Source organism: Mirounga angustirostris, unplaced genomic scaffold (genome assembly GCF_029215605.1).
Source record: "Mirounga angustirostris isolate CCGP_5_RB_7025 unplaced genomic scaffold, mMirAng1.0.hap1 SCAF_11, whole genome shotgun sequence".
In the NCBI taxonomy this organism is placed as follows: domain Eukaryota; kingdom Metazoa; phylum Chordata; class Mammalia; order Carnivora; family Phocidae; genus Mirounga; species Mirounga angustirostris.
The window spans coordinates 40157087-40182243 of record NW_026991719.1 but is presented as its reverse complement, the minus strand read 5'-3'; the positions used below and the strand labels follow the sequence as shown (position 1 = coordinate 40182243).

Here is a 25157-nt window from a genome sequence, read left to right as displayed (position 1 = left end):
TTGTAATCTGAGGCAGCCGGTGGAAGTGTTAGAACAGAGAAGAGCTAAGCACGAGACGAGCAGACAGAGTCAAGGGACAGACTCTGTGAGGATCACCAGGGAGGGATTATGGAGGAGGAATGATTTAAATGATGCATGGAAGGAACTGATAGTATATAGACAGGTAAGGATGGGAGGAAAGAACATTCCACCTGGGGAGAATTCCATTCATTCGCTCATTCATTTAACAGATCTTTATAGCGCACCAAATGGAAGTTTCTGCCTTCACAGAACTAACATGTCAGGTAAGTGGTAAGTGTTTTGAAGCACAAAATGCTCTGGTAGGAAAAGAGCAGGTGTTTTAGGAAGCGATTGCATTGTCGTCCGTGACCACAGAGGAGGCTGCAGTGGGATGGGGTATAGGGAAGCCATTTTGTCTGGAAAAATAAACAGAGATCAGATTCTGGGGGGGGGTCCATTAATGCCAAACTGAGAACTGTGTTTTGCTTTGCATTTTGCTTTCCATTGTTTTTCTTGTTTCTGGCTTGGCACTAGGGAACCCCTGGAAGGTTTGAAGATGATCTGTGTGCTTTATGCTCATAGATCGATGTGCTTTATGCTAATAGACCGATGTGCTTTAATATAAGGAAGAACCGGGGGCAGAGAAGGAAACCACTTTAGAGGCCAGAGTGAAGAAGCATCTGAACGAGGATGTAGGCAGTTGCAACAGAAAGGAAGTGGGAAGAAAAAGATTGCAGCAATAGAAGGACAGTAATTAGCAGTTGACAGAACATAGAGACGTTGCTGAGGATTTAAGCTGGAGAGACAAGCTATTGCTATTCCAAAGACTGGAAGCATGGGAAGAGGAGGTTGAAGTGTGGGTTATAATAGATTACTTCCCTCTGCCAAAGGACAATCCAGAACTTCGCAGTGTCAACATGTGAGCTTCATCTGGGTAAGTCCGCTAAACTTAGTATTTTAAGAACACGATTCAAACTAGCTATTCCGCACTCTGGTTTTGAGACTTCCCAGTCTGAAAAAAAAAAAAATTTCAAGCACTGTCATGATATCTTTAACAGTTTTGAAACCTATATTTTTCCATTCTGATTGAAAACAAAAGTATCAGCTATACAACACTCTTTAGAAAGGGGATATATTAGCAAATCAAAAATGTAGCACTCAATCCTTAAGGCATGGTAAATTAATGTCAGATTAACTGCGAGTTTTGTTTTTCTTTCTTTTTTAAGAAGATTTTATTTATTTGTTTGAGAGAGAGCAAGAGTGAGAGAGAGAGGGAGAGAGCGTGTGTTCGCGTGTGCGCATGCGCATGAGCGGGGGGACGGGGGCAGAGGGAGAGGGAGAAGCAGACTCCCCACTGAACAGGGAGCCCGATGCGGGACTCGATTCCAGGATCCTGAGATCATGATGTGAGCCAAAGGCAGATGCTTAACCAACTGAGCCACCCAAGCGCCCTGTTTTTCATACTAATAATAGTTTGGCTTTCTCTAGACTAGAGAAAACTTCTGTGATTTTTATCATGACATTTACTAGGAGTTAACCATTCCATTGTCCTTTGAATGTCTGGAAAGAACAGGCCACGGAAGCCCTGGGAGTGAACAGTCAGTCCCTAACGCAGGGAGGCAGGGTTGTGTAAAAGGAGGCATCAGAAAGACAAGGACTGCCCCCTGACTTTGTCACTTGCTAGTTGTGTTAGCCTCTGTACACGTAGTTTGACAGATTAGTTAGCCTCTCAATGCCTCTGTCTCCTCATTTTATTTATTTATTTATTTATTTATTTATTTATTTATTTATTTATTTTTATTTTTTAAAGATTTTATTTATTTATTTTGAGAGAGAGAGAATGAGAGAGAACACATGAGAGGGGATAGGGTCAGAGGGCAAAGCAGACTCCCTGCCGAGCAGGGAGCCCGATGCGGGACTCGATCCCGGGACTCCAGGATCATGACCTGAGCCGAAGGCAGTCGCTTAACCAACTGAGCCACCCAGGCGCCCTGTCTCCTCATTTTAAACTGGGAATAAAAACACTGCCATGAGAGTTAAATGATCAAATGCAGGTAGAAAGCAGCTGGTATGGGGCCTGGTCTGCAGTCAACATCAGCTATGGTTATATTTCTTTTCTTTTCTTTCTTTCTTTCTTTCTTTCTTTCTTTCTTTCTTTCTTTCTTTTCTTTCTTTCTTTCTTTCTTTCTCTTTCTTTCTTTCTTTCTTTCTTCTTCTTTCTTCTTTCTTTCTTTCTTTTTTTTTAGATTTTATTTATTTATTTGAGAGGGACAGAGTGAGAGAGAGCACAAGTGAGGTGAGGGGCAGAGGGAGAAGCAGGATCCCCGCTGAGTAAGGAGCCCGATGCAGGACTCAATCCCTGGACTCTGGGATCATGACCTGAGCCAAAGGCAGATGCCCAACATCTGCAAGAACATTGTTGTGTTATTCAGGATTCTCCAGTGAAACAGAACCAATACAATAGATAGATAGATATGGATAGATTGATGGATAGATAGATAGATAGATAGATAGATAGATAGATAGATACATACATACATACATACATACATAGATATAAAAGATTTATTAAGGGAATTGGCTCATGTGGTTATGGAAGCTGAGAAGTGAAGATCCCATGATGTTCATCTGCCAGCTGGAGAATCAGGAAATCTGGTGGTATAATTCTGTCTGAGTCCAAAGGTCTAAGAACGAGATGCATCCATGTCCAAGGGCAGGAGAAGATAGATGTCTCAGCTCAAGCAGAGAGAGTGAAGTTGCCCTTCCTCGCCCTTTTTGTTCTATTTAGGCCCTCAATGGCTGGATGATGCCCTTGCATTGGTGATGGTGATTTTCTTTATTCAGTCCACTGACTCAAATGTTAATCTCTTCCAGAAACACAGACAGATACACCCAGAAATCATGCTTTGCCAACTATCTGGGCATCCCTTAGCCCAGTCAAGTTGACTCATAAAATTAACCATCACAATTGACCATCCATCTGAAGGACTTTTTGCTTTCAGTTGTGTGTTTGTGTGTGTGTGGGGGGGGTCCTTTAAACTAAGTAGCAAAGAGTCAGTATAGAGAATAAGGCCTTTGCTCATCCCCTCACCAGCGCCACCAACACAAGCAAAGTGGTGGTAAAATACATAAGAAAAGGCATCTGTTCAGTTAGGTTGTTCTTAAATGCACTGCCTTCTACTATCTTGGGCGCTTTTGGCCTGCTTTCCATGGGATTTGAGAATTTGTGAGCAAATATGCTGGGACTATTTGCTATGGGCAGGTACTTGTACTTTTGGCCTTGTGATATGAGCAGTGTGGAAGGGCAGATAAAGGGCTGTGGTCCTGAAACTCCTCCCATTGGAGACTGGATAACTCTGGTCCAAGCCAAAAAATCAGAAGAAGAAAAAAAAAGGATGCTGAATGCTGGAATTACGTCTTCAATTAAAATATATCATATTTCCACAATTGGAGAAATAATTGACATGGACAGTCATATAGGTGTCAGTTGACTGTCAAAACAAAGTTGTTACCTGTGTGTTTTCCCCATCATGTTTTCAGAGAACTGGCAAATTCTAGCATTCTGGGGAGCATCGGCCTTTTTTGAGTAAAAGATGAAAAGAGTCGCGTCTAGAGCAAGAGCTAGGAGGGTTTTCATGTGTCATGCCTACTTTGAGTTTAAAGCACAGTATGTTTGAGGATAGTTAGCTGTGAGGCGGAAGTTGTAAACTTTGCTCCGTGCCCATCTCTTACTTCTGTACTCTTTTGAGCATGCTCTTCACTAGGAGTTCTCGGTACAATTAGATACAGAAAGTGATGCTGCTCATTCTCACTTATATTAATTAAGGCATGTTCAGGTTTTATACAGTTTGCATAACTGAGTTTTTAAAAAAGATTTTATTTATTTATTTATTTTGAGAGAGAGCAAGCGAGAGCAGGGGGAGGGGCAGAGGGAGAAGGAGAAAGAGAATCTCAAGCAGACTCCATGCTCAGTGCGGAGCCCAACGTGGGGCTTGATCTCAGGACTCTGAGATCATGACCTGAGCTGAAATCAAGAGTCGGACACTTAACTGACTGAGCCACCCAGGCGCCCCTCGTAACTGAGTTTTAAGACCAACATTAGCTGGTCTATTGTAGCAATTGTATGTGTCAATTTTCTCTGCCAACTTGATTTCACTTGCATTTTTTTTCTCTCTTATGAGTATTCTTTGAGGATAACATCTCTACTAAAAGCTCTTTTTTTTTCTCCAGGTACCTTTGAATGAATGAACTAAACCTGTGTTTAACTCAACAAAACACTTCTGTCCATTTGTTTAACCGTATGAAAATAGCTTTTCTCTTTTTTAGTGAGGAAGAATTATTTTCTCATCTCTTTGCTTTAATATCAAACTTTCTTATTAATTTCTTTGTTATTATGTAAGGGTCTAATTAATGACCCGCAAAAGGTTATTCATGGGAGTGAAAACACTGACCTTGTCAAAGATGCCTTAATTGGAGGAAAATATGACATCTTCCCCACATGCAGTCATGGTTTGGACATACTGATTTCTGTTCTCTGAGACCTAGTTTTCTGGGTTTGTTTTTATTTGTTTTTATGTTTTTTTTAAAGATTTTATTTATTTATTTGACAGAGAGAGACACAGCGAGAGAGAGAGCACAAGAAGGGGGAGTGGCAGGCAGAGGGAGAGGGAGAAGCAGGTTTCCCAGCGAGCAGGGAGCCGGATGCGGGGCTCGATCCCAGGACCCTGGGATTATGACCCGAGCCGAAGGCAGATGCTTAACGACTGAGCCACCCAGGTGCCCCCCTTGTTTTGTTTTTAAATATGAGTTCTTATTGTCTGTAAATTGTCATTTCAGTGCATGCATAAATAACACACTCACACAACACAAACCAGATTACTTGGCTAATGAAATTAAGCAACTGGACTGGTAGGTTTTTCAAAGCTGAGTCAGGGTGTCTGACACTTAGGGGGGAAAAAGGTTGGTATGTGATTAGTTTGATGCTCAGAGCCAGGCACGAGGGAGCTAGTTCCCTTAAGTTCACAGCAGCGAGCCCAACTCTTCCTGCCATGTCATAGATTTCAGTAGGAGAAAGCCTTTACTCAAGGTGCTGTGATTATGCCTCAAGCAACTGTGGAATGGTGGTTCTGGGAACCAGAAATAGATATGCTCTTCTTGGAGTCATTTACTGCTCTCGCAGAAACAATATATCCAATGGTTAATTGAGTACATAAGTCCTTATTTGTAGAAGACATCATGAAGCAGGGTCTCAAAAGAAGCATTTTCAAAAATTATAAAGGTCGACACTTGTAATAAAAGGGAACTGTGCTAAAATCAACTGCACATATTTTTATAGATATTTGACTTAAATATTGACATTTTTGATCACTAAATATAAATGGAGAACAACCACTGGCAATGTTGCCGATTGAGGTCATATTTATATTGCTTTTTTCTTTTCATTTTTTTTTTTTTTTAGAGAGAGAGAGAGCAAGCTGGGGCGGGGGGGGGAGGGCAGAAGGAGGAAAGGGAGAGAGAGAATCTTAAGCAAGCTCTACACCTAGCACAGAGCCCAACGTGGGGCTTAATCCCACCACCCTGAGATCATGACCTGAGCTGAAATCAAGAGTTGGACACTTAATTGACTGAGCCACCCAGGTACCCCGAGGTCATATTTATATTTCTATTATTGAATTTCAACTAAATTTTTATTTTATTTTATTTTTTATTTTTTTTAAAGATTTATTTATTTGACAGCGAGAGAGGGAACATAAGCAGGGGGAGTGGGAGAGGGAGAAGCAGGCTTCCCGCTGAGCAGGGAGCCCGATGTGGGGCTCGATCCCAGGACCCTGGGATCATGACTTGAGCCGAAGGCAGACGCTTAACGACTGAGCCACCCAGGTGCCCCGAATTTCAACTAAATTTTTAAAGATGAAGTCTCTTTAGTTTATCTTACTAATACTGCTAACAATAACAAGCTAATATTTCATATTTGGGGGAAATTCACACTCTTATACTTCCGTAACACAAAGCTATCTTATGTTTGTATATCAACTGAGTGGCAGATTATTATGTGGCAAAAGTATTATCACCTTTTGCAGTTCATTCAATCCATCAATAGTACTTTCTGAACACCTACTAGGGCAAGGCACAGGCCCAGGAGCATTAAAGAATACAGTCCAGAGTTTTTCCTGTTTCCTGCTCCTTGAACATATCTTGTTCTTTTCTATTTTGATTCTTCATTCACTTCTGTCCTGTCCACTATAATGCCCTCTTCTCTATCTCTCTAAATCCTACCCATTTCCCTTAGACCTAGGTCAAGTGTCTTCTTGGCAAATCTCTCCCAAACTACTTCAGAGGTCGGTGATTTCTCCCTTGTCTGAATTCTTATGCAGTTCGTTAATTGCTGGCAATGTCTCTTCTACCTTGGTGTATTTTTGTTCTGATTCGTTTGCCTTAATAGAAAGGAAAGCCCTTGGGCAAGGTGAGCATGAGGTGAGGGAAAAGGGACAATGTTTTACATTTGTGTTCCTCACAGGGACTTGCTGGCCGTGCATTGCCACTGAGAAGTGATTGGGGAATTCAGAGAAGACAGTGATACCTGGCATAAGGTCAAGGAAGGGTTCAAGGTGGGATTTGATCTGTACTTAGAAGGGTAGGTAAGATTTAGGTAAGGGGAGAAGGTGGAGGTCATATTTCAAAGGATAGTTGAGTGAAGGGCAAGTATCAGTGAAATTGAGGACTTAGCATCAAACGGAAATATATACTCTCCAAATTGTTAAAGCCTGCCGAGGAGATGGATGAGTTATGGAGCATACTGGTCTATTGCCTCCTAAAGCACACAGTAATCAAAGCCCAGAAAGTGGGAAAGAACAAGTGATGCCCAATGCAATTGTTTCTCATTGGCTGCTTTTCTTATAAGACAAGGTCTGCTATATTTAACTTTCCTGGTATATACCTTTTCTCTACCTCTCTTTTTCCACCACGATTTATTTATTTTTATTTATTTTTAAGATTTTATTTATTTATTTGAGAGAGATAGTGAGAGAGAGAGAGAGAGCACAAGCTGGGGGAGAGGCAGAGGGAGAGGGAGAAGGTGACTCCCTGCTGAGCCAGATGCGGGACTCGATTCCAAGACCCTGGGATCATGACCCAAGCGGAAAGCAGACACTTAACCGACTGAGCCACCCAGGTGCCCCTTCCACCATGATTTAAAGAATTTTTTTTTTAATGTGGGCTATTAGGTAAGAGATTCAGAGGTTTCCCATTTCATCATGGGGAGAACTAGGAATGACCCTTTTATAAAGATTAAAAAGTCCTTTGACTGCCATATCCTAGAAGAGGGGCCAGGCCTTAGTTAGGGGTGCACAAACATAGGAACAATCACTGGCCAGTAAATGAGCTTTCCCATTCATTCTTACTGGGAAAATAAGGGTTTTCATGATGTCAAAGGAGAGCGTGAGGTTTTACTTTCTTCTTGCCTTGAGCACCATGATGAGGAATGCCCGAAGGCTGTTTGGAATAAGGAAGTTGACAATCAGGTAACAGGATTAGGAGAAACTCTGGGATTTGATAAATTGAAGAGTTAATGGAATCAGTAATTTTCCACTCATTAAATTAAGGAAGTTGCTACATATATTTGGCAACAGGGGTGGAGCTATGAATTCCTTCATCTTGGAAAAGTCTGAAAGTAAATAATTATGGTCTTCATCCATGTAGAGTAAAATTTTATTCAATCGGACACTACCAATGCAAATTCTTATGATGCTTGAGAGTGAGAGGTATAAAGGGAATAAAAAGATATCAAGGATTTTCAATTGCTTGTTGTTAGGGATGTGCAAATTACAAACATATATTATCTCATCCTTGAAGCAGAACCCCTAAAGATTTTTCCTACTCAACACTTCGTTAATACAGTTCAATTACATGGAAGTTGATATGTTCTGTCCTTCATGTGTTTATTTATTCATTCATCCAACAAATATTTATTGAGCTCTTAACTATGTGCCAGGAACTGTTCTAGCAGCTGGGGATATAGTGGTGAATAAGAAAAAGAATGTATTCTTATGAAGATTACTTCTAATAAAGATAGCCACTAAGTAGAAGAGAAAACAAATGTATAACATAAAGTTAGTGTTTTATGTTATTGTCTTATAAAAAAGAATAGAACAGGGGCAGCTGGGCGGCTCAGTCAGTTAAGCATCCAACTCTTGGTTTCAGCTCAGGTTATGATCTCAGGGTCGTGAGATTAAGCCCTGCATGGGGCTCGGTGCTGAGCGTGCAGTCTGCTTGAGATCCTCTCTCCCTCCCTTTCCTTCTGCCCCTCCCCCCAATCCCTCTCTGTCTCACTCAAATAAATAAATAAATCTTTAAAAAAAGAATAGAATAAATTGAGGGGGTAGAATATTATAAAATAAGAGGACAAGTATAATTTTTCATGGTGAGAGGTAGCCTCCTTGAGGAGGTTATATTTGAGATGAAAAGACAGAATTATAAAAGTTCTATTGAATATTTCATAATTATGTTGGGGAGAGCCACATAACTTACAGTATGGAGTCTCAACATCTCATAAATTAGTATATCTGTTCACTCAATCAGATTAACTTTTATGAGGTTTCATACTTTGTTTAATATAGGTCTTATCCATTTCTTGTTAAAATTATTTTTAGGTTTGGGCGCCTGGGTGGCTCAGTGGGTTAAGTGTCTGCCTTTGGCTCAGGTTGTGATCCTCGGGTCCTGGGATTGAGCCCAGCTGCAGGCTCCCTGGTCAGTGGGGAGTTTGCTTCTCCCTCTCCCTTGGCCCCTCCCCCCGCTCATGCTCTCTCTTTCTCTTGCTTGCTCTCTCTCTCTCAAATAAATAAATACATACATACATACATACATAGATAAAATCTTTAAAAAAATTATTCTTAGGTTTAAAATAGGTTTATTTCCATTGTAAGTCGAATATTTTGTCATCATAGTTTCTATCCGATTATACTTAGCATAGGAAAGCTATTAATTTTTTGATAATTATCTTGTCTCTTGTATATCTTATATAAGAGTTACTCAGCTTATTAGGTCTGCCTTGGGGGGAAACAGTCATATCACTTTTTTTGTGTTGACTATGTTCTCTAGAACAAAATGGAATGATAATAGTCATTATGATCTTTTTTCAAAAAAAAGATTTTAGAGGCACCTGGGTGGCTCAGTCATTAAGCGTCTGCCTTCGGCTCAGGTCATGGTCCCAGGGTCCTGGGATCGAGCCCCGCATCGGGCTCCCTGCTCAGCGGAGAGCCTGCTTCTCCCTCTCCCACTCCCCCTGCTTGTGTTCCCTCTCTCACTGTGTCTCTCTGTCAAATAAATAAATAAAATCTTTAAAAAGAAAAGATTTTATTTATTTCATTATCAGAGAGAGAGAGAATGAGCACAAGCAGGGGGAGTTGCAGGCAGAGGGAGAAGCAGGCTCCCTGTTGAGCAAGGAGCCCGATGCAGGACTCGATCCCAGAACCCTGGGATCACGACCTGAGCCGAAAGCATATGCTTAACCGACTGAGACATCCAGGCGTCCCCATTATGATCATCTTTTAAAAAAATTCTAACAGTAAGAATCCTTATAACATTTATTTTACCAATAAGTGGGATGCTCGCTGTTGCTTTCTTGTATAAATCTCTTTTTTTCAAGTTCAGGAAGTTTCTTTTTATTATTTGTTTGTTAAGAGGTTTAGCAGGAATGAGTGTTGAATTTTACCATATGCTTTTTGGTGACTTTGTATGATTTTTTTTTTCTCATTTAATCTATTTATGTGAAGTATTAGATTAACTTTTTTTAGTGCTGAAACACCCTTACTTTTGTGGGACAAACTCCTTTGGGTCAAAATGGATTAATTCTGTGGAATGTAATTGGTAATATTATTTCCATTGTTATCTATATTTGTTAGTGAAATTGGTATATAAATTTTGTGTGCATGCGTGTGTGTGTGTGTTGTGTGCTCACTTTGCCTGATTTAGATGTCAGAGTTATGCTAGCCATATAGAATGAAGTGTACAACTTTTAGTTCTTTCTGGATTTGGATTGGAACCTCGAAGTAACTTCCCTTGAAGTTTTGGTAGAACTTTCTCTTAAATCACCTTTGGGTGGTGTCTTGGAGAGGGTAGCACTTTGAATAACTTGAAATTTTCCTATGGTCATTAGATAATTTTGGTGTTGTCAATATTTTGTGATTTGAATCGGAGAGGATATTTGTAAGCATATATAACAAAAAAGATTAGTAGCCAGAATATATAAAGAATGCTTCCAGTGGTTATTTGTTTAAATCTGGTTTTATTCGTTTGTTACAACCCTTTTTATCTTTATTCAAATATTGATGAAAGGCTGGAATCAATTTTACCAAATTCACAATTATGATTTTTCTCCGGGGAGGGGGGAGGAAAAAGGGGAGTGGAGATGTACATCTGACCAGTCTTCACATGATGGTTTCTTTGGTCTTTATTCATAAATATTTCATAATTTCAGTTTTTATTTCTGTTTTGAGTCATTTAGTAGATTTTTTTAAAAGTTATTTATAGTTTCTTAGTACATAGCTGCTTTTTGGCTGTTCTTTTGTTGTTAATGTCTAATTTTATTTCATGTTGTGAAAGAATAAGCCTATATGATATTGATCTTTTGAATTTATTGAGATATTCTTTGAGCTGTAATGCATGTTCTGTTTTAGTAATTGCCCCATTAGTTGAAAAGAGTAAGCAGTCTATTTGCTGGATTCTGTGTTCTACAAAATTTGTTAAGCCAAGCCTATTAATTGGGTTCAGATCCTCCATATTCAAGTGTATTTTAAGGCACTCAATCTGTCAAAATACGAGTGAGAACATAAATTACCCACAAGGATTCACTCATTAGTTCAACAAATATTTATTAAGGACCTGCCACATGTCGGGCCCTGTTTTAGGTGCTGAGGCTATAGCAGTGAATGAAACCAAGACAGTGTTTTCAAGGGACGTAGCTTCTGGTTGGAGGAGAGACAATAAATAAGAGACGAGGGGTGCCTGGGTCCCTCAGTTGGTTGTGTGTCTGATTCTTGATTTTGGCTCAGGTCATGATCTCAGCATCGTGGGACTGAGCCCCGCGTCAGACTTCTCACTCAGCTGGGAGTCTGCTGGAGATTCTCTCTCTTCCTCTCCCTCTTTCCCTGCCACCCCTTTTCCCGCTTTCTCACTCTCTCTCAAATAAATAAATCTTAAAATAAATAAACAAACAGACAAAAATATCCGTAATAATTCAGGTGGTAAGAAGTGGGCAGAAGAGGGACGCCTTGGGGGCTCAGTCAGTTAAGCATCTGTCTTCAGCTCAGGTCATGATTCTGGGGCTCTGGGATCCAGTCCCACATTGGGCTCCCTGCTCAGCGGGGAGCCTGCTTCTCCCTCTGCCTGCCGCTCCTCCTGCTTGTGCTCTCTCTCTCTCTCCCTCTGGCAAATAAATAAATAAAATCTTTGAAAAAAAAAGAAAAAGTGGGAAGAAGAAAAATAGAGCAGAGAAAAGGGATAGAGAATGACAAGGATGGTTAAATTGGGGGATGGATGCTCTTTTAGAGTGTAAGAGCAGGTCTCTCTGATGAGGTAACATTTGAGCAGAATGGACAGGGGGATGGGGAATCCAGTGCCGCCAAGAGCTGGGACTCAGGGTTCCAGAGGGAGTCCAGGACCCAATTATGTCAAATACCAACAAGAAAATCCTTGTAAGTGCTTTTACCTCATCTGAACCTGCTTTCAGGGGCCCCGCACATGAGCAGAGACTGAAAGAAGGGGAGTGGTGGGTAAAGCCTGTGGTTTTCTGGATGAAGGATGTCCTAAGCCAAGGAAAGAGTCTGTGCAAAGGCTGAGGTGAGAATGTGTTTGTGAAATAGCAGGGTAAGTGAAAGGAGCTGTAGGTACCATGGTCAGGGAGAAGTAGTGCAAGGACTTGAAGGTCAAAGTAGTCATAGTAAAGCTTTGGATTTGTGCTTTTGTCAATTGTTTTTCTGTATCGGTCAGTTTTTACTTTATATAGTTCAGTCCTTGAAAAAATTTTTTTGATTTGTATGCACAAACTCAAGACTGATATAGCTTCTTTTTTTTGGAGAGGGAGGGAGAGAGAGAGAGAGAGAGAATCTTAAGCAGGTTCCATCTCACAACCCTGCGATCATGACCTGAGCTGAAATCAAGAGTCGGACACTTAACCCACTGAGCCATCCAGGTGCCCCTGATATAGCTTCTTCGTAGACCATTCTTTTATCGGTACAAAATACACTTCTTTGTCTATTTTTAAAAAAAAATTCCAGTATAATTAGCATACACTATTATACTAGTCACTGTTTTTTGACTTGAATTTAATTTTGTCTGATATTATTATTGTTTATATTTTCATAGAAATGTCATGGCATATCTTTGGCAATTCATTTATTTTCAATATTTTTTTGCCATTTTGCCTTTTAAAATATCAAAAAGCCCAGCATTTATTTTTTGTTTTAAGCTTTTCACTTTTATTACGGTTGCTGATACATTTAGACTTTTTCAGTCACATTTTTTCTATTGACTATAATAATACCCTGTTTCTTCTTATTTCTTCTTTCCCTTGTAATACCACCATAATCTGGTGTCTCATTGTCTTTCTGGCCCCATCACTAATAACTCCTGCCTTGGTTCACTCGGCTATAGATATACCAATTTTTTCCTGTGTCTCAGGGCCTTTGCACTGGCTAGTGCATTTGTCTAGGATACTCTTCCTCAAAACATCCATTTGGCTTACTCTTTCTCCTTCTTTAAGTGTTTCCTCATATATCACCTTTCACCCATGTCTTTTGTGACTGACCACTGTATTTATAATTGCACTCTCAAGACTCTCTATACCATTTCTTGCTTTATTTCTGTCCATAGCACTTTTTACTATCTAACATATGATGAAGGCACAGATGTGGGATCTGATTTATTCACTGCTGTGTATATAAGTTTAGCATATTGCCCAGTGTGTATTTCCACACTTAGTAAATATTTGATGAATAAATGAATGATTGATTGAATGAATGAATTTTGTTCAGTAAGCCTTTTTCGAATAGCACCTAGATATTGACAGTGTTCAGAACTAGGGAGATAGAAATTACTGATGAAGGCACAGTTTCTGCCTGAAGGGCCTTATGTCTTAATAAAGGGCACCAACTTGGAAAGATACTGTCACTATATGATAGAAATAACGGGATACTATGGGGTCCAATAGAGCATCAGCACTCTAGGGTTGGGAGAGGATTCTGAAGAAGGTGACATCAACATTGAGTCTTGAAATATGAAGAAAATATTAGCTAGATGGAGAAGGGAGAAGCACCACAGGCAAATGAACATTATTGTTTTTTGCTGGGGTGGTGGTTTTGGTGGTAGTTATTAAAAATGAAAGACTTGGGGCACCTGGGTGGCTCAGTCGTTAAGCATCTGCCTTCGGCTCAGGTCATGATCTCAGGGTCCTGGGATCGAGTCCTACATCGGGCTCCTTGCTCGGTGGGGAACTTGCTTCTCCCTCTCTCTCTGCCTGTCGCTCCCCCTGCTTGTGCTCTCCTCCCCCCTATCAAATAAATAAATAAAATCTTCAAAAAAATGAAAGACTCATGGGGCGCCCGGGTGGCTCAGTTAGTTAAGCATCTGACTTCGGCTCAGGTCATGAGCCTCCTTCTGGTATATCATCATAAGGTCACTTATGCCACTACGTCACAGTGCCTGTGTCATCCCCCTCACTTTATTTCATCACATAGGCATTTTGTCATCTCACATCATCACGAGAAGAAGGATGTAGGTACAGTAAAATAAGATATTTTAAGAGAGACCACATTCACATAACTTTTCTTACAGTATCTTGTCATCATTGTTCTATTTTATTCTTAGTTGTTGTTGTTAATCTCCTACTGTACCTCATTTAGAAGTTAAACTTTATCATAGGTAATGCACATATAGGGAAAAGTATGGTATATACGGGGTTCGTTACTATCTGCTATTTCAGGCATCCCCTGGCGGTGTTGGAATACATCCCTTTGTAGGCAAGGAGCAACTACTGTACTCATTTGTTTAACACTAATCTACATGTAAAGTATTTTTGGAATTGCTAACCCCCTAGGAGAAATTTATCAACTAGAATACAGTGCTTATGTATGGTCCTTTTTGTATTTAGCCTTAGACTATCCAGACAAAACATTGTTTTCGCAAGTGAATCAGAAACGGTCGAATACATTGATAAATGGGGAGAAGAGACAAGTCTTGCTTACAAAAGAATTCTAAATAATATAGGTAGATAACTCCCTCCTGCAGGAAGTGAACTTAATGGCCCATCTCCTAGGGTGGGCTCGACTTAGTGACTCATATCCAGATTAGAGTAAAGGAAAAAGAAAACTTTACAGTGGAAAGACATGGCAAACACTACATTAACCAAGTGATGAAGGTTAACGACATCAGTAATAAGTGATGTTGATAACATATGTCACCAGATACACTAGAAAGGCGCTTCATCTTTGTGGTCTTCTTCCCCCAAACTCATAACACTAGTAATATCCTGAGAAAACCATCAAACAAACCCAGATGGAGGGACATTCTACAAGACACAAGGCCAGTATGCGTCCCGAGTGTCAAGGTCATGGAAAACAAGAAAAGACTGAGAAAATGTTAAGGACTAGAAGAAACTGGGGAGACATAACAACAAACTGCAACGTGGTACCCTGGATTGGACCTTGGAGCAGAAAAAGAGGCTGTTAATGGGAAAACTAGTAATATCCAAATAAAGCCTGCTGTTTAGTTAATGTACTAGTACTAGTACTAATAGTATTAGCTAATTAGCTCATATTAGCTAATGTACTAGTACAGAGCAATGTACTAATGTTGGTTTCTTAGTTGACAAACGTGCCAAGGAAACAATGGGGAAAACTGTGAGAGGTATAGAGGAGCTCTCTGTACTATCTTTGTAACTGTTCTATAAATCTCACATTATTTCAAAATAAGTTTATTTGTTGGGGCGCCTGGGTGGCTCAGTCGGTTGGGCGGCTGCCTTCGGCTCAGGTCATGATCCTGGAGTCCCGGGATCGAGTCCCACATCAGGCTCCCTGCTCGGTGGGGAGTCTGCTTCTCCCTCTGACCCTCCTCCCTCTCATGCTCTCTGTCTCTCATTCTCTCTCTCGCAAATAAATAAATAAAAATCTTTAAAAAAAAATAAGTTTATTTGTTTAAAAAAGTTCATTAGGTCAGCTCCTTTTCCCCTCGTAATCTTCAGTGAGGTTATGTCATACATTTGTAATATACTGAAATTCATTTGTCACAGGTTCCATCCTATCCTGGAATGCCCTGATATCTCGGTTTATTTTACTTTTTAAAGATTTTATTTATTTATTTGAGAGAGAGTGTGTGAGAGAGAGAGCGCACAAGAAGGGTGAGTGGCAGAGGGAGAGGGAGAAGCAGGCTCTCTGCTGAGCAGGGAGCCCAATGAGGGGCTCGATCCCAGGACCCTGGGATCATGACTTGAGCTGAAGGCAGATCCTTAACCGACTGAGCCACCCAGGCACCCCACTGATAGATTTTTTAAAATTTGCATACAATAAGGTTTACTCTTTGTGCTGCAAAATTCTGTTTTTTTTTTTTTACAAATCATGTATCCACCACTCCAGCACCAGACTGAAGAGTCAGTCCCACCAGACAAAAATTCTCCTGTGTAACCCATTTGAGGTTAACTAGTCCTCTACCCCTATCTCTGGCAATTACTGATCTGTTTTCCATCCTATAGTTTTGCCTTTTGCAGAATGTCATATAGATAGGATCCTATAATATGTAGCCTTGGATCTGGCTTTTTTTCACTTATCAAAATGCATTTATGATTCATCCATGTTGTTGCATGAGTCAAGTGTGTTCTTTTATTGCCAGATAGAATTCCATTGTATAGATGTAACATAGTTTTGTTGTTGTTGTTGTTGTTTGCTTATTTGTTTTTTGTCATCATCTGTTGACAGACATCATGGTTGTTCCCAGTTTGGAGTGATTATGAATAAAGCCTCTTGAAACATTAGCATACAGGTTTTATGTGTGTGAAGACTGTCTTTCCATTCACTTGGGTAAATACCCAGGAGCAGGATTGCTGGGTCATATGATAAGTCTATTATGAGTTTCCATTTATAAGAAACTACCAAATTATCTTCCAAAATGGCTGTCCCATTTTGCATTTCCACCAGCAATAAATGAGATTCCTATTACTCTGTATCCTTGACAGTATTTGGTATTGTGGTCAGGGGGTCCCCCAAGACCACCCTTGAGTTCAAAAATTCACTATAAGGACTCACAGAGCTCAGAAATGCCATTAAACTTATGGTTATGGTTTATTAGGGAGAAAGGATATAGATTAAAATCAACCAAGGGAAGAGGCACATAGGGCAGGGTCTAGGAGAGTTCCAGGTGAGAAGCTTTCAATCGTCCTCTTGGCCGTGGAGCCACAGACAAAGCTGACTCCTCTCAGCGGTGATATATAACAATACACACAGAGTGTTGCCATCCAGGGAAACTCACCTGAGCCTTGTTGTCCAGAGATTTTACTGGCGCTCCGTCACATAGACATGGCTGGCCGCCTGTGTGGCTGACCCTAGTTTCCAGCTTCTTCAGAGGGGGGCTGATACCACATGAGCCAAAGCCGCCATCATAGATCACATTGTTAGATTAGCTGCTGTGGCCCAACGCTCCCCTGTTAAGCTAAGACACTTAGCAGATAGGACTCATGAGGACTTAAACATTACTTCTCAAGAGCCATGGGCACAAGCCAGATCTCTCTTTGGGGAAGGTTAATTCTACACAAATAAGAACTGAATATTTTCTAATCCATTGTATGAGTTTATGTTCAGAAAACTGAAGCTTTTTCTATGAACAAAAATAGTGAACTTTTCACTAAAACTCCATAGTACTGTGGTGCTGGTGGTGGTGTGTGTGTGTGTGAGTGTGTGAGTGTGTGTGTATGTGTAGAAAGAGAGAGAATAGGGGGAGGGACAGAAGAAAGGGCCAGGAGAGATTAGGATTATAGTAATAGTATATTTAGGAAAACTTCCAGGGCGCCTGGGTGGCTCAGTCGGTTAGGTGTCTGCTTTCAGCTCAGGGCATGATCTTGGGGTCCTGGGATTCAGCCCCTGGGATCGAGTCCCATGTTGTTGGGCTCCCTGCTCAGGGGAGAGTCTGTTTCTCACTCTCTCTCTGCCCCTTCCCCCTGTGCTTTCTCTCTCTCTCAAATAATAAAATCTTTTAAAAAAAATTAAAAAATAAAAGGGAAAATTTCCCAGATTGTATTACTGTCATTTATGTATTTGGTTTCCTGCTCCATTTTGGTTGCTAGGAGATATGGGATGAGGCTACAGTCTTTTGTCTATTCTTTCCTCTTTTATAAACTTCTGATGTCAGTATCATTTAGAATTCAATTAAGTTGTACATTTGTTTTTCACTTTATTTCACTGCATCATTTATTTATTATTATTTATTATTTTAGGGTTGACAGGACACAAACATGCCGGGCAAGTTTTTCGAAGGTCATTGTCAGATTTCAAGTACAAGATGAGACACTGACACTTGTGTTTGCCTTGCCTTTCTTCCAAAATCCTAGTAAAACATCCAAATAGATATTTTTTAAAATATTAATCCTTGGGGCGCCTGGGTGGCTCAGTCGTTAAGCGTCTGCCTTCGGATTAGGTCAGGATCCCAGGGTCCTGGGATTGAGCCCCACATCAGGCTCCCTCCTCGGCGGAGAGCCTGCTTCTCCCTCTCCCACTCCCCCTGCTGGTGTTCCCTCTCTCGCTGTGCCTCTCTCTGTCAAATAAATAAATAAATAAATAAATAAATAAAGTCTTTTAAAAAAAATATTGATCCGTAACAGCTCTAAAAAAAATAAGGGTACCATCAGTGGCCCAGAAATTTTAAGCAAGTGGGAAGTTTCTAGAATGGGAAAACCAAAGGGGGACGGTTGCTTAGACGGTGCCCTCCTCTTCCCCAGAGACATGAAGACATTCCAAGCTCTGAGTCCACAAGCACAGAAAGGAAGAGTGGGGCCATTATTATAGTAAGGAGGTTCTCTAGTGAAGACATAACATATATTTAGCTCTTACTAGTACATACAGAACCTTTGTGCGTACAAAATGATGCCATTTCTAGGCCAGTGAATTATACATGGCACATCTTCCTCAGAGAAAGGAAGCAGAGAATTTACCCACACCAGGGCACCGAATTTTGAAAGGGGAATGTGACTGCATTTCAGCCCTGCTCACTGCCCCAGTGGGATGCCTCTGCTAGGGGCAAAACCTCCACAACCTTAGCTGGGTTTTTTTTTTCTTGTTTTATTGCATCTGCAAGATAGGTACACAGAAGTTTCTCTGCCCTTCCTAGGGAAGGTGGTTCTTCAGTGCTGTGTGGGAAGGGTTCCTGTAAGGCAGTGCAAACAACGTTCTGTGTTTTTAATATCCAGGCCCTCCTTAGAGGCTGTCGAGCCTACTATTCACTTCTGATTCTCTCCCAAGTGAAGTAGCCCCATTCCTTCTAGGTCCTTCCTCTTACAACTAAAACAAACAAACAAACAAACAAAAACCCTGGAAATAACACACAAACAAGCATAGGAAGACTCTGGAAGGTAGAAAGAAGAAGGGGGACTGCTTAGGGACGGCAGGATTGAGGAACAACATGGGAGTGAGTTTCCTTTGCTTTCTCATTGCCTCCCATTATATCCTGGACCAGGGGCTGCAGAAGCCTCCAGGCCGCTGCCAACAGGCACAGACCGAAAAAAAGCTCCAAGAAAAGCCTGTTTCCCTTAGCCAAAGGAACAGGAAAAGGGTCGCCTTACAGAACAGCCAATCTTTTTTGGTAATACCCACTCTGCTCCAGCCAATCACATCACAGTCCCCCAGCGCTCTTCCAGTGGGGCCAAGCAAGAAGCTGATCTTCCACTTGATTCCGATCCCTGGCCCAATGGAAGCCAACCATCCCTGCTTGGTGGTATCCGGGGGCTGAGCGGATCACACTATGTAGGACATTTTCCGTAACCGTAAGGACTTGGATTTTGACTCTGAGAACCCAGTGGAGGGTTTTGAGCAGGGAAGGACACGATCTGACTTAGATTTAACAGGATCCGGCTGGTGTGTTGAAAATGGACAGAAGGAGGGGGGAGAGGCAGACGCAAGCTGTATTTTCTTTGTGGAACCGCAAGACAACTGGACGAAGTTGCCAGGGCACCTTTTATCAGGTTACTTTTGTGGTTAAGACAGCTGAGGCTCAGGTAAGAGGCATGTTCAAGGTCACAACCAGCATGGCCCAGAGCGGCGTCTAACACCCGGATCTTCAAGTTTCCGTGAAAGGAGTCACTAAATGTACAGAACGTCAAGAAGATTTTAAAAGAGCTCCTGTTAAAATGCTGCTAAGTGTTTGTGAAAATTGCATCAAACAGGGATAATGGGGGAGAGCAGAGAAAGAAAAGACCTGGAAGAAGGATGCTAAAAATAGGTCTGCATTGTCTCTCTTCCACCGTTAGATGGCGAGTTTCTATTTGTTACCGAGGAAATGGTGCCCCGGTTTCCCTGGCATTTGACAGAACCGATAGAATTAAGGACTGAAACTAATGAATGAGGGGGTCAAGGCTTTGAAAAAAGCAAAAATCCAATTGATCCAGGACATGTGTGGGGCGGTGGGAGAGGAGGATCGGGGCTCTGAGAACGGGGGTGTGGGTGGGGGTAGAATGAACACAAAAAAATTGACAATCACAGCTGACAGCACAAATTAGAGCATTGATTTTCAAACGGCAGGTCGTAAAAGAGAGTAGTTCCTAAAATCAATTCAGTGAGGGGGCAGCTAGCAGTCTTTTAATTAAAAAGAACAGAATAAAATAGAAAAATACGTTGTACACGGTAAGATCAGAATTTGTGAAACTTGTCCCGTTTTATAAAAATAAATATGTATGTGTTAAGCTGTAATGCAAAATGCGTTTACAATTTTTTTTTTTTTTTTTTTACCATGGGTATGGTCAAAAAAAGTTCGAAAGACCCTAGACCCGGATGAAATGGAAACGAACAGAAGGATTGTACCCACTTGAATCACATATGATTTTGTAGAGGGGTTTCTCTGGGTTATGAACTTTCTTTCCCCCGCCCCAGTCTCGGGGCCCATTGTGGGCTGAATTGTATGCCCCCCAAATTTATATACGGAAGCCCTAATCCCCAGTACCTCAGAACGTGACTGTCTTTGAAGGAGATGATTTAGTTAAAATGAGGCTGTTAGGATGGGCCCGATTTCAATCTGATTAGTGTCCCAGGAAAATTTGAACACAAAAAAACACAAAGGATGTGCACGGACAGAGGAAAGACCACGTGAGGACATAGGGAAGAGAAGGTGGCCATCTGCAAGACAAGGGATAGAGGCCTCAGGAGAAACCAGACCTATCGACACCTTGATCTTGGACTTCTAGCCTCCAAATCTGTGAGAAAATAAATCTCTGTTGTCAAGCAACCCAGTTTGTGGCATTGGGTTATGGCAGCCCTAGCAACCTAATACAGGGCTAGCGTCTGGTACGCATTTCTGGGACCTGGGACAAGGAAGGACCTGGGCCAACTGAATGTCCTGTTGCTTTCTAAATGAGAGTTCCTGGATTCAGTTCAGTTCTTCACAGAGGAGAGCGCATAAGCTCCTATGCCAAACGTACCTGCATTCTTATAACCACTCCATCATTTTAATAGACATGATTTTGGCTTAGTTAACCTCACCGAGATTAAACTTCCTCATTTATAAAGTTGGACCAATCATACCTTTCCTGCAATGTTGATGTAAAGATTAAATGAGTCAATTATCTAGAATTCCTAGCAGTCAATAAATCCCTGTCATTTTTTCCTGTTGTCACTGGAGTCGATGTTTATTAGAGTTATGTATTCATTTTGTGCTTGTTGCAATTTCGGTCTTTCCTTTGAAGGTACACTGTCTGCTGGGAACATCTGCTGAAATGGTTGAAGGGTAGAGTGGGAATAAAAGAAGCTGAAAAGACCAAAATGATCTGATCCAGTGTAGAAAGGGTTGGCAGTGGGGGTGCTGGGGAAGAGGGGTGCTTGTCTGACATCCACTTCAGTTCATTAAGAGGTTAATTAGTAAATGGATCCGAGATCTAATAATGATAAAAAACATGAAATCATACAAATAATGGAGGAACACATGAATAAAGTTTTTTTTTTTAATTTTGAGATCATTGTGGATTCATATGCAGTTGTAAGAAATAATACAGAGAGATCCTGTGTACCCTTTACCTAGTTTCCCCTGCTGATAACATCTTGCAAAACTATAGCACAAATAGGCAAATTCATAGAGACAAAAAAGTAGAACAGAGGTTACCAGGGGCTTGGGGGAGAAGGGGAATGGGGATTAATTACTCATGTTACAGTGTTTTTGTTTTGAGCGACGAAAAAGCTTTGGAAATAGTGGTGATGGCTACGCCGCACTGTGAATATGTTTAAGGCCACTGAATTGTACCCTTAAAGCTATGTATATTTTATCACAATAATATAGGACACCTGGGTGGCTCAATCGGTGAAGCGTCTGCCTTCGGCTCAGGTCATGGTCCCAGGGTCCTGGGATCGAGCCCCGCGTTGGGCTCCCTGCTCAGCTGGGAGCCTGCTTCTCCCTCTCCCTCTGCCTGCCGCTCCCCCTGCTTGTGCTCTTGCTCTCTCTCTCTCTGTGTCAAATAAATGAATAAAATCTTTAAAAAATAATAATAATAATTAAAAAAAACACCTATGATGAAGTGAATGTTTGGGCGTCCCTCTCCAGTTCATATGTTGAAGCCCTACCCTCCGGTGTGATAGTATTTGGAGGTGGGGCCTCTGCAAGTTAATTAGTTTTAGATGAGGTCATGAGAGTAGGGGCCCCATGATGGGATTAATGTCCTTAGAAGAAGAGGAAGAGACACCAGAGCTCTGTCTCTTGGCCGTGTGAGGAGACGGCAAGATGGCAGCCATCTGCAAACCAGGAAGAGGGCCCTTACAAGGAACTGAATCTGTGGCACCTTGATCTTGGACTTCCAGCCTCCAGAACTGTGAGAAATAAATGTTGGTTGCTTAAGCCACCAAGTCTATGGTGTTTTGTTATGGAGGCCTCCATATCCACCAATAGGACAATATCACAACCAGGATACTATACAGTCAAGATGCAGAACACTTAATCACCAACAGGGATCCCTCCTGTTGCCTATGCAGCCACACCCTCCTCCCTTATCGCTGAGTTACGGCAACCACTAATCTGCTCGCCATTTCTATACTTTTGTCCCGTCAGGGATGCGGTATAGATAGAATCATATAGCAAGTGACCTTTTGAGATGGGATTTTTTTTTTTCTCAGCCTAATTCCTTTGAGATCCACCCAAATTGTTGCTGTATCAATAGTTCATTCCTTCTTATTGCTAAATGATATTTTATTGGTATGGATGTACCACGGTTTGTTGAACCACTCACCCAGTGAAGGACATTTGAGTTATTTCCAGCTTTAGGCTATCATTAAGAAAATGTATATGAACATTTGTGTACAGGTGTTGGTGGAAACGTAAGTGTTCATTTCTTGCAGATAGATGCAGAATAGTACAATTGCTGAGTTGTACCGTAAGCTATGTTTAGTCTTCTGGAAAAGGGCTGTGCTCTTTATCAGAGTGGCTGTGCCCTGGGGCACCTGGGTGGCTCAGTCATTAAGTGTCTGCTTTCAGCTCAGATCATGGTCCCAGGGTCCTGGGATCGAGCCCCGCATTGGGCTCCCTGCTCTGCGGGAAGCCTGCTTCTCCCTCTCCCACTCCCCCTGCTTGTGTTCCCTCTCTCGCTGTGTCTCTCTCTGTCAAATAAATGAATAAAATCTTAAAAAAAAAAGAGTGGCTGCGCCATTTTCCATTCCCACCAGCGATGTCCGAGTGATCCGGTTTCTTCACATCTTTGAAAGCACTAAGCATTTTCACTATTTTTTTTTTTTTATAGCCATTCTGACAAGTGTGTACTGATACCTCATTGTGGTTTAAATCTGTATTTTCTTGATGGCTAATGATGTCGAACATATCTCTATGTGTTTATTTGCCATTCGTATATCCTCTTTGATGAAATGTCTGTTCAGGGCTTTTGCGTGTTTTCTCATGTATTGTTCGTTTTCTTTACTGTTGGGTTTTGAGAGTTCTTCTTTTTTTTTTTTAGAGTGGGCTCCACACTTGGAGCCCAACAAGGGGCTTGAATTCACAATCCTGAGATCAAGACCTGAGCTGAGATCAAGAGTCGGACGCTTTACCGACTGAGCCACCCAGGCGCCCCAAGAGTTCTTTGTAATTCTGGATACTGATCCTTTGTCAAGTATGTAGTTCACAAAGATTTTTCTCTCATCTGTTGCTTGTCTTTTTTACTTTCTTAAGCGGGCCTTTCACAGAACAATAGTTTTAAACTTTGATGAAGTATGATTTATCAGTTTCCGTTTTAGAGATCATGCTTTTGAGCCCAGTCCTAGTCATGATGTTTGCCTCGTCCTAGATCGTGATGATTTTCTCCTATCATTTTTATAAAAAGTTTTACAATTGTACATTTATCTTTATGTCTGTGACCCATTTTTAGCTATTTTTTTGCATAAGGTATGAGGTTTAGGTAAAGGTGGTTTTTCCCTACTTCTAGACGTTCAGTTGCCCCACCGGTGTCTGTTGTAAAGGCTATTCTTCCTCCACTGAACTGTGTTTCACCTTTGTCAAAAAGCAATTGAGCAGGGCGCCTGGGTGGCTCAGTTGGTTAAGCAACTGCCTTCAGCTCAGGTCGTGATCCTGGAGTCCCAGGATCGAGTCCCACATCGGGCTCCCCGCTCAGTGGGGAGTCTGCTTCTCCCTCTGACCCTCTCCCCTCTCATGCTTTCTCTCTCTCAAATAAATAAATAAAATCTTAAAAAAAAAAAAGCAATTGAGCATATTTATGTGGGTCTATTTTTGGCTTCTCTATTCTGTTCCATTCACTGATGTGTCCATTCCGCCACCAATATCACGTAGTCTTGACTACTGTAGCTATGTAGTAGGGCTTAATATTGGGAAAAGTGATCCCTACCAGTTTATTCTACTTTTTCGATGCTGTTTTAGCTATTCTAGGGCCTGTACCTTTCCAAATAGATTTTAGAATAAGCTTGTCTTGCCTACGAAAAACCTTGTTGGTATTTTGGTTGGGATTGCAATAAGCCTATAGATTAATTTGGGGGGGGGGGAATGGCATCTTTATACTATGTTGAGTATTCCAATCAATGAACACTGTATGTTTCTCCATTAATTTGGCTTTGTTTCTTTCTTCAGCATGTAATTTTCAGCATACAGATCTTATACATGCTTTCTTAAGTGTATACTTAAGAATTTCATTTTCTTTGGAGAGACTGTAAATGGTATTGTAGTTGGAATATTGCTTCTACATGTTTGTTAGTATACAGAAATGCAATTAATTTTGTGTGTTGATCTTGTATCCTACAACCTTGCTGAGCTCACTTCTTATTTCTAGGAGTGTTTTTATAGGTTCTGTAGGATTTTCTAGCCTCATGATCATGTCACCTGCAAATAGGTAGTTTCATTTCTTTTTTTTAATTAAAAAAAATTTTTTTTAAGGATTTTATTTATCCATTTGACAGAGAGAGACACAGTGAGAGAGGGAATACAAGCAGGGGGAGTGGGAGAGGGAGAAGCAGGCTTCCTGCGGAGCAAGGAGCCCGATGCGGGCCTCGATCCCAGGACCCTGGGATCATGATCTGAGCCGAAGGCAGACGCTTAACGACTGAGCCACCCAGGTGCCTCTAGGTAGTTTCATTTCTTCCTGTGCAATCCATATGCCTTTTATTTCTTCTTACTACAGTGTTTAGAACTTCCAGCACTATGTTGAGTAAGAGTGTTAAGAATGCACGTTATTGCCTGTTCCCAATCTGAGGACGAAAGCATTCAGTGTTTCACCATTAAAGTAAGATGTCAGCTGTAGGGTTGTGTTTTTTTTTAAGATTTCATTTTTAGGTAATCTCTATACCCAACATGGGGCTCGAACTCACAACCCCGAGATCAAGAGTCGTGCACTGACTGAGCCAGCCAGCCGCCCCGGCTGTAGTTTTTTATAGATGTTTCTTAACAAGTTGAGATGGTTCCCCTTCATCCCTGTTTTGCTGAACGTTTTTATCATGACT

The 25157-nt window shown here is 41.2% G+C and overlaps 1 long non-coding RNA gene across 1 annotated transcript in view; it reads left to right on the top strand.

Moving 5' to 3' along the window:
• The first annotated feature begins 778 nt into the window (after positions 1-778).
• LOC129046221 (uncharacterized) overlaps positions 779-25157 on the top strand; it is a 33004-nt gene continuing 8625 nt past the window's right edge. Inside the window, exons 1-2 of the long non-coding RNA XR_008507120.2 lie at positions 779-934; positions 23171-23323. This is a non-coding gene — a long non-coding RNA (uncharacterized LOC129046221). The remainder of the gene's footprint in view (positions 935-23170; positions 23324-25157) is intronic.